The sequence below is a fragment of the Lipotes vexillifer genome, unplaced genomic scaffold (genome assembly GCF_000442215.2).
Source record: "Lipotes vexillifer unplaced genomic scaffold, Lipotes_vexillifer_v1.1 scaffold687, whole genome shotgun sequence".
Classification (NCBI taxonomy): Eukaryota; Metazoa; Chordata; class Mammalia; order Artiodactyla; family Lipotidae; genus Lipotes; species Lipotes vexillifer.
In genome coordinates this window covers 316,858-324,880 of record NW_006782674.1, presented here as the reverse complement: position 1 = coordinate 324,880, position 8,023 = coordinate 316,858, and the positions used below count along the sequence as shown (strand labels likewise).

The 8,023-nt window shown below is 50.3% G+C and overlaps 1 pseudogene; it reads left to right on the top strand.

The window, feature by feature from the left end:
- Positions 1-4,379: 4,379 nt before the first annotated feature.
- LOC103075639 (40S ribosomal protein SA pseudogene) lies at positions 4,380-5,243 on the top strand (annotated as a pseudogene).
- Positions 5,244-8,023: the final 2,780 nt, after the last annotated feature.

Here is an 8,023-nt window from a genome sequence, read left to right as displayed (position 1 = left end):
TGGCGCAGCGTGTGACGGGGCGGGGGCGGCATCCTAGAAAAGTGGGCACCTGTGCCACAGCACTGGGGAGACACAGTGGCCCAGAGCCAAGTGTTGGAGCCCAAGTGTGGAGAACAGGACCCAACCAAGGGACAGCTCAGATCAGGGTCTGGGGCCTGAACACTGTGAGAGGTTCCTGCATGGGACGAGGGCCACAGGGGGAGCCTGGTGTGGGGTGCTGGAGCTCCAGAGGGTAAGGAGGGAGTCCCAGGAGGGGGCAGCCAGGCGAGGGGTATGGGTACCTAAGAGGATTGGGAGGGTCTTCCTCATCAGGTTAGGGGGACAGCCTGGGACAGGCTGGCTCCAGGAAGGGGTGATGGTGGCCATGGAAGATTACATAAGGGGAAATTGATCAAATAAGATAAACAGGAGCCAGATTTCCTACTGTTAGAGAAGGAAGCTACAGGCATAAAAAGGATGAAAACTAAAGTGAATCCTCAGGTGTTAGATTGGAATTTGGGGTATCTAAGTGAACTGATGGTTTTTAATATTTAGTTAGATAAACATATAAATACACATGCCATTGTATGTGTAGACATACACGCACATATTTCTCCACTCTGTCCACCAAGAGGGTCTGGGAGCCACCCCAGTACCAATGAGCACACCTAGCCCTTAGATCTTGGTTTCTAAATATCATTCTCCACTGAAAGGAATCAGGGCTCCCTGAAAAATGGGCTGATTCCAGACAGGGACAGGGAAAGTACAATACGAATTTGGAATATCTTCCTTTACCGTAAGTAAGGAAGCACTCAGAGAATGATGGGGACTTGTGAAAAGGACACTAAAGCTAGCTTGGAGGGATTCCCACCCACCGGGCAACTCTGAGACAATTTCAGCATCAAAAGACATAATAATAATAAGGTACAATCCACTGAATAAAATATGAAACACAAGTTCATCCTGATAGAGATAAATGAATACATTGAAGTTTGATAAGGAACAGGATATTCACCTAACCTCAAAGCATCCCCACACACGGTTACTTACAAAGAGGAAAAGAGTAACTCTGCCGTGGAGAAGGCTGGTGACACCACCTTAAACTAAAGTAATCAAAGTCTGTATCACCAAGTCTGGGACAAATCAGAATCATGGGATGCCTGATAAGGTGCAATAAGAAGGGCACAGCATCACTTCTATGAAACTCCTGCCGAACATGCATAGTCTGAATCTAATCATGAGGAAACATCAGACAAACCCAATGTAAGGGACATTAATCAAAAGAGTTGGCCTGGAGTCTTCAAAAGTGTCAATGTCTGGAAAGTTAAGAAAGGACCGGGAATCTGTCCCAGAGTGAAGGAGATTAGGGAGACACAACAACGAAATGCAGTGTGTGACCCTAGACTGGATCCTTTTACTCTAAAGATCATCACTGGGGCAGCTGGCCAAACTTGACTGGGGTCTGAGGATTAAATGTTAGTAATGAATCAGGTCACTTCCTGCCTTCGATGATTGTTTATGGTCACGTAAGAGCATGTCCTTGTTTGTAGAATATATAAACTGAGGTATTCATGGGTGATGGGCATCATGTCAGCAACATACTCTGAAACAGTTGAGGAAGAAAAAAGTTTTTTGCACTGTACTTGCAGCTATTCGGTATAATTGAAGATTGTTTCCAATAAACCATTCAAGAAGCTACAGCAATGATGACAGCAAAAGACCTGAGTCTCCTTCAGCCAGCATTATCTGGCCATGCTCTCAATGAGCTCAGTCGGCTTAAAGACACTGCATGAGTCAGCCTCACGCCACCGGGGTGAGGTCATAGTCATGCCTGCCATTTTAAACATCCTGAGTGGAAGAGTAGCTTGAGGGGAGATCAGTGGATGCTGTGCCCTCCGGGAGCCCTGCACTGATTTGGGGAAGGATCCAGGCCACTCAAATTGGGAAGACGGAAGTCTATCGTTGATGTGAACGCTGGGTCTTTGGGGAGGGGAGCAGTGTCCTAGCTTCCGATTCCAGGTCTGGTCCTCATGGGTGCTACTCTCTAGAGCTCTACCCTCAGAGGCTTTGCCTCCTCCACCTTTTCATGCGGAAGGCTGGCTGGGCAGGAGTATCTATGCCAAAGCCTATCCTGGAAAGCAGATATGATCCTCTCGGGGGTCTGACCTGCTTGCCAAGGATGAGAAGCCTCCTTCAGTGTAGACTGGCGTTCACACCTGTGCTCCACAGTGCAAACACAGCAAAGACTAACTAACTGATTCACCCCTAGAACAGGGTGACCAGGTGGTGAAGGGTCTGACAACCACACTGTGAGAAGAGAAGACCCAGCAGAGATGGGACATCTGTCTTTAAACATTTGAGGAGGTGGCCCATGGGGGTGACTGGATTTATGTCACGTAGCTCCAGCTTAACACCTAGAACCAATGGTGGAGAATGAAAGGCAGTGGAGTTCAGCTCCACATAAGGAAGGGACTTTATAATACTGGATCTAGCCAATGCAGGCCAGGGCCCCTCGGTGGGCTGGGATCCTGGAAGTGGGCAAGCAGACATTGAAAGGCCATCTGGGAGGGGAGCTGCAGCAGTGACCTCATCAATGTTACGATGATTCCAGGGAAGACCAGATTACCCTGTATGGCTCTGACTAGGAAAAGAAGCCAGAGCTTTAGTGAGCAGAGCGAAGACAGCATTCCTGGGCTTTGCTTAGGCCAGTAGGACAGTCCCACCGAGCCAGAGCACCTCTGTCTCCCCAGCAGCTCACCTTCTGCCACCCGGCCCCAACTCTTCCAGCATCTAAGGTGAGTAGACACAACATATCCTGAGGAAGGACCAGGACCTCACGGCTCCTCGACATTGTGTCTGGGACTCCGTGGCCTCCCAGATGTGCGGCTTCTCCACCACCACCACGGAGGCTGCCCCCCCGAGTCCAGCTTGGACCACAGTCCCACCTGTTCCCAAAGACCTCTGGCCCCTCCCAAAGGCAAGATGGCTGGCCTGCCTAGTGAGTCTCCTCCTTCCATCACCTGTTTCTCTTCCTTCCACCCTTGAGTCAACTGTCCCTACATCACACAGGTAAACAAGCCTCGGGCTTCAGGTTACAAATCCTAAGTGGAACCGGAGGGCTGTGCCCTTCCTCTCACTTTACCAAGAGCTGGTGAAGAAGAGGAAAGGCCATCGGAGCCCCGGGGAAGAAAGAGTAGAGGGCGCTGCGACATTCATCATTATGCCAGTTCACCTGGAGACAAAGGTTAGGTCAGCGCGGAGAGCTTCCCACGGGCAAAGCCATCATCCACTGACGAGTCCAGCAGATACACATATACTGTACGGTTTCACATTTGCGTTCACTGCTCTGGTTGGATTTATTAAAAGAAAGAGACAGGGCTTCCCTGGTGGCGCAGTAGTTGAGAGTCCGCCTGCTGATGCAGGGGACGCGGGTTCGTGCCCCGGTCCGGGAGGATCCCACATGCCGTGGAGCGGCTGGGCCCGTGAGCCATGGCCGCTGAGCCTGCGCGTCCTGGAGCCTGTGCTCCGCAGCGGGAGAGGCCACAGCAGTGAGAGGCCCGCGTACCGCAAAAAAAGAAAGAAAGAAAGAAAGAAAGAGACAGTGATTTTTAAAAAGGCAGAGAAAGGGGATTTACAATAGCACACAGGGATACTGGGCTGTTGCACTGGATGCATTATTCCCCAGGGGCCTGAATAAAGAATTAGAGCAGTGAGATCTTATTTGATGTTTCCATACGCCTGTTGAATTTTTTAGCTTGGATGCAATTACCAAGCAGACCCAGTAGCCAGCCCCTCCCCTCTCAGCACTGCCACGACAAGTTTTAAGGGAGACCAGTTCAGGTTTATTAGACACTTTTAGTATTCAACTTATACCCCACCCAGATCCGTGGGCACAAATCACTTTTACATAACCCATGTATTCACGCACATATAGTTAGCAACTTTGTGTCTCGGAGTTTAGCAGCAAACTCCAAGTTGAAAGCAACCGACAGCCAGACTTTTATTTTTTTTATTTTCACGGTACTGCTGATAACCCCGCTCCACGGGCTCATCTACCCAGTGAACATGCCATGGGCAAGAATGGACGGTGGGCTGGCACACCCAAAACCTGGCCTCTGCCTTGGCTCTACTGCTAACTTACTGGTAGCCTTCAGAAGGCAGAACCTTCCCTGCCTCTGTGATCATACCGGCTCTATGTACTTCAGAGGGCAATGGGGAAGAGATCATGAGATCATGAACAGGGAAGTGCTCAGAACAATAGGCAGTGCTTTAAACCTATAAAATTAGGTGCCATGTAGTCAGAATCAGGTTTAAAAAATGGGATCTGCTTTCCGCGCCAGATAGGGGTCCATACAGCTTTCTTTTGGATTCCCGTCGTAACTTAAAGGGAAACTTTCACAATGTCCGGAGCCCTTGATGTCCTGCAAATGAAGGAGGAGGATGTCCTCAAATTCCTTGCAGCAGGAACCCACTTAGGTGGCACCAACCTTGACTTCCAAATGGAACAGTACGTCTACAAAAGGAAAAGTGACAGCATCTACATCATAAATCTGAAGAGAACCTGGGAGACGCTTCTGTTGGCAGCTCGTGCCATTGTTGCCATTGAAAACCCAGCTGATGTCAGTGTCATATCCTCCAGGACTACCGGCCAGCGAGCTGTGCTGAAGTTTGCTGCTGCCACCGGAGCCACTCCTATTGCTGGCTGCTTCTCTCCTGGCATCTTCACTAACCAGATCCAGGCAGCCTTCCGGGAGCCAAGACTTCCAGTGGTTACTGATCCCAGGGCTGACCACCAGCCCCTTCCAGAGGCCTCTTATGTTAACCTGCCTACCACTGCTCTGTGTAACACAGACTCTCCTCTGCGGTATGTGGACATTGCCATCCCATGCAACAACAGGGGAGCTCACTCAGTGGGTCTGGTGTGGTGGATGCTTGCCCGGGAAGTTCTGCGCATGCGTGGCACCATCTCCCGTGAGCACCCACGGGAGGTCATGCCTGATCTCTGCTTCTACAGAGATCCTGAAGAGACTGAAAACGAAGAGCAGGCGGCAGCTGAGAAGGCTGTGACCAAGGAGGAATTTCAGGGTGAATGGACCGCCCCAGCTCCTGAGCTCCCTGCTCCTCAGCCTGAGGCGGCGGACTGGTGCGAAGGTGTGCAGGTGCCCTCTGTGCCTATTCAGCAGTTCCCCACTGAAGACTGGAGTGCTCGGCCTGCCACTGCTCAGGCCACTGAGTGGGTAGGAACAACCACCGAGTGGTCTTAAACTGTTCTTCCACAAACTCTTAAAACGGAAATAGGTTGATGAAAAATAAAGTTTCTAAAAAAAAAAAAAAAGGGGATCTGAACACAGGGCTGTGAAGCATACAGAGGTCTGAGTCACACTCTGGTCCCACCCTTCATTTCACAGGTAAGAAAGCGGGCACCATGGGCGTCACGGCTACTCGCAGGACAACGGCAAGACCAGTCAGGTGTGGATGAGACAGTTAAGGTGCATCCCATACTTGAATGCCCACCCAATGGCCACCTAGCCTCTGCTTGATTATCTGCATTGACGAGGAACTCACTTCCTCAAAGGCAGCACCTTCCACCTTTGAAAGGCTTAGGAGACTTTTCAGAAGCATGAGGAAGGAGAATCAATTTCTGTGGCCTCTTCTGTACCAATCATTTGGCCCAAGAGATACTAAAGACGCCCCACAGACTGCTTCTGCTCCCTTTTCTGTACAATACCTGGTCAGTGGGGCTGTTCCCTAGGATACTTCTCGCCTTCAGTCTGTGCATCCCTGCATCACTGGCTCCTTTGTTCACTCCTCACATCAGTCTCTTTGCCGTCCTGGTTACCCTGCAATCAACATGCTCTAATTTGTCCAGCACTAGCTCCCAGCGCATCTCTTTGGCGTGGCCACCTTGTCCTTGGCAGCTGACAGTCTGAACATTCAGGACCTCTTCAGTCACCTTGTGTCAGAGCAGCTACTGTCAGCAGCTCCTGAAACTGAACAAGAAGCTGAGGGATCAGGCCTGGACAAGCAGAGCTCCACGTGCTCCAGTCCACTGTTGATACCTGGCACAAAAATTAAGGCCTTGAAACAACCCAGAGAGGCGGACACAGAGCCTGCGGCTTGGCTAGGCGCTGGTCAGGGGCCAGTACTCCGGCAAGGAAGCACCCTGCACTATAGAAGATGGCAAGAGAGACCGTTGCCATGGTGACTGTCGGGCAGCCTAGACTGCTGCGGCCAGTGAGGAAAAGGCACTAGGAAGGATCGTAGTGAGATGTAGGAATTCACCCACAACCACTACCCAACCCACCAGGGGCGTTACCAACTCAAGCTGCGCCTGGGCTGTTTCCCTTGTGGTCCACGAGGAAGAGGGGGCAGGGCTGACATTAATCATCCTATAGGAGAAGGGGAGGTCTTCAGGGGTGTGTGTGATATGTGTCTGTGTGTGTAATGTGTGTGATTGTGTAGTATCTGTGGTGTGTGTCTTTGGGGGGTGTTCTGTGTGTGTGATACGTGATGTGTGTGATATGTGTGATGTATGTGATGTCTAATGTGTGTGTCTGTGTATATTTGTGTGATGTGTGTGGCTGTGTGTGATGTGTATGTCTGTGAGTGTCTCTATACGATTGCGATGTGTGTCTGTGATGTCTGTGTGATGTGTGTGTAGTGTGTATGTGTGTGTAATATCTGTGATGTGTGTGTCTGTGTGGGGAGGATGTTCTCTGTGTGTAATTCGTGATGTGTGTGATGTATGTGATATACGTGTGATGTGTCTGTGTGATGTATGTGTGTACGTGATGTGTGTTTGTGTGTGATGTGTGTCTTGTGTATGACTGTGATGTGTCTGTGAAGTGTGAGGTGTCTGTGTGTGATGTGTGTCTGTGCCTGTGTGTGATGTGTGTATATGTGTGTGATGTGTGTCTGTATGTGTTGTGTGTGTCTGTGTGTGATGTCTTGTATCTGTGTGCTGTACTGTGAATGATGTGTGTGAGGTGTGTCTGTGTGTGTGATGATGCGTTGAGCTGACCAAGCATCAGTGCCTTCTTGGGCAAAGCCTCTTTCTTTTCAGGCCCAAAAGCACAGGAACTCTTTTGGAGCAGCTGGAGGGTGGTGACTTGAGGCTGGGCGAGTCACCCCTCCCCCGTGCCCCGGGAGCAGCGTGCATGCTCCTCTATTAGCATTAATTACAACGTGCTCTAATCATTTGTTTACAGGCTGCCTCCCCCACTGGAGGAATTCGAGCCCAGAAGCTGCGTCTCCTTTTTCTGCCCATGTGCCAGCACTACTTTGTGTCCTCGGCACAAGGTAGACATCCAGTGAGTGTCGCCTGACTGAATGACAAGAACAAGATCAGAGTATCTGCACTTCATACAGCAGTGCGCAAGATCAAGCTCATTCAAGGAGCAGCAGTGGGGCTCTCGCTCCGCTGGGCACGGCGCTGTGATGGAGTCTCCTCACCACGGAGTTCACGCAGAGCGAGAGGGACACTCAGACTGTGGCCCTCCTTCTCCTGTGGCAGGGACACAGCGCTGGAGGCAGGCCTGCTGTACTGGTCAGTGGCAGCGCTGGAAGAGGTGCCCGGAAGACCTCACCACGCAGGCATCCACTCTGCAGGTTACCAAGGAAGGACTGGTCTTGTTTCACATTTATTTAGTTGCTTTTAATTTACATCCAGTCCACCTGCTCTTTTTGGTGTACAGGTTTACGCATTTTGGACAAAGGCATAGAATTGTGTAACCACGATGAACATACAGAACCATTCCCTCACTGGTCTGTTTTGTTTTCTTAAGTAACCACCCATATTTTTTCTGGCCCCGTTTTTATTTCATATCCCCTTTTAGTGGAGATGTGTTAACTGAAAACTGAGTCAGTTCCTTCCAGTAGCCTAGTCAGATCTGCCCCTCCTCTGAGCCCTATGTGACATTTCAAAGCAAAAGAGGGCAGCACAGGAAAAAGTAAGGTGGGATGTACACCAACTCATCCCGAGAAAGAAGTATTTTCCTCGAGAATATCCCCCTTGAATCGGAAGGACACACAAGTCAGAGAAGGA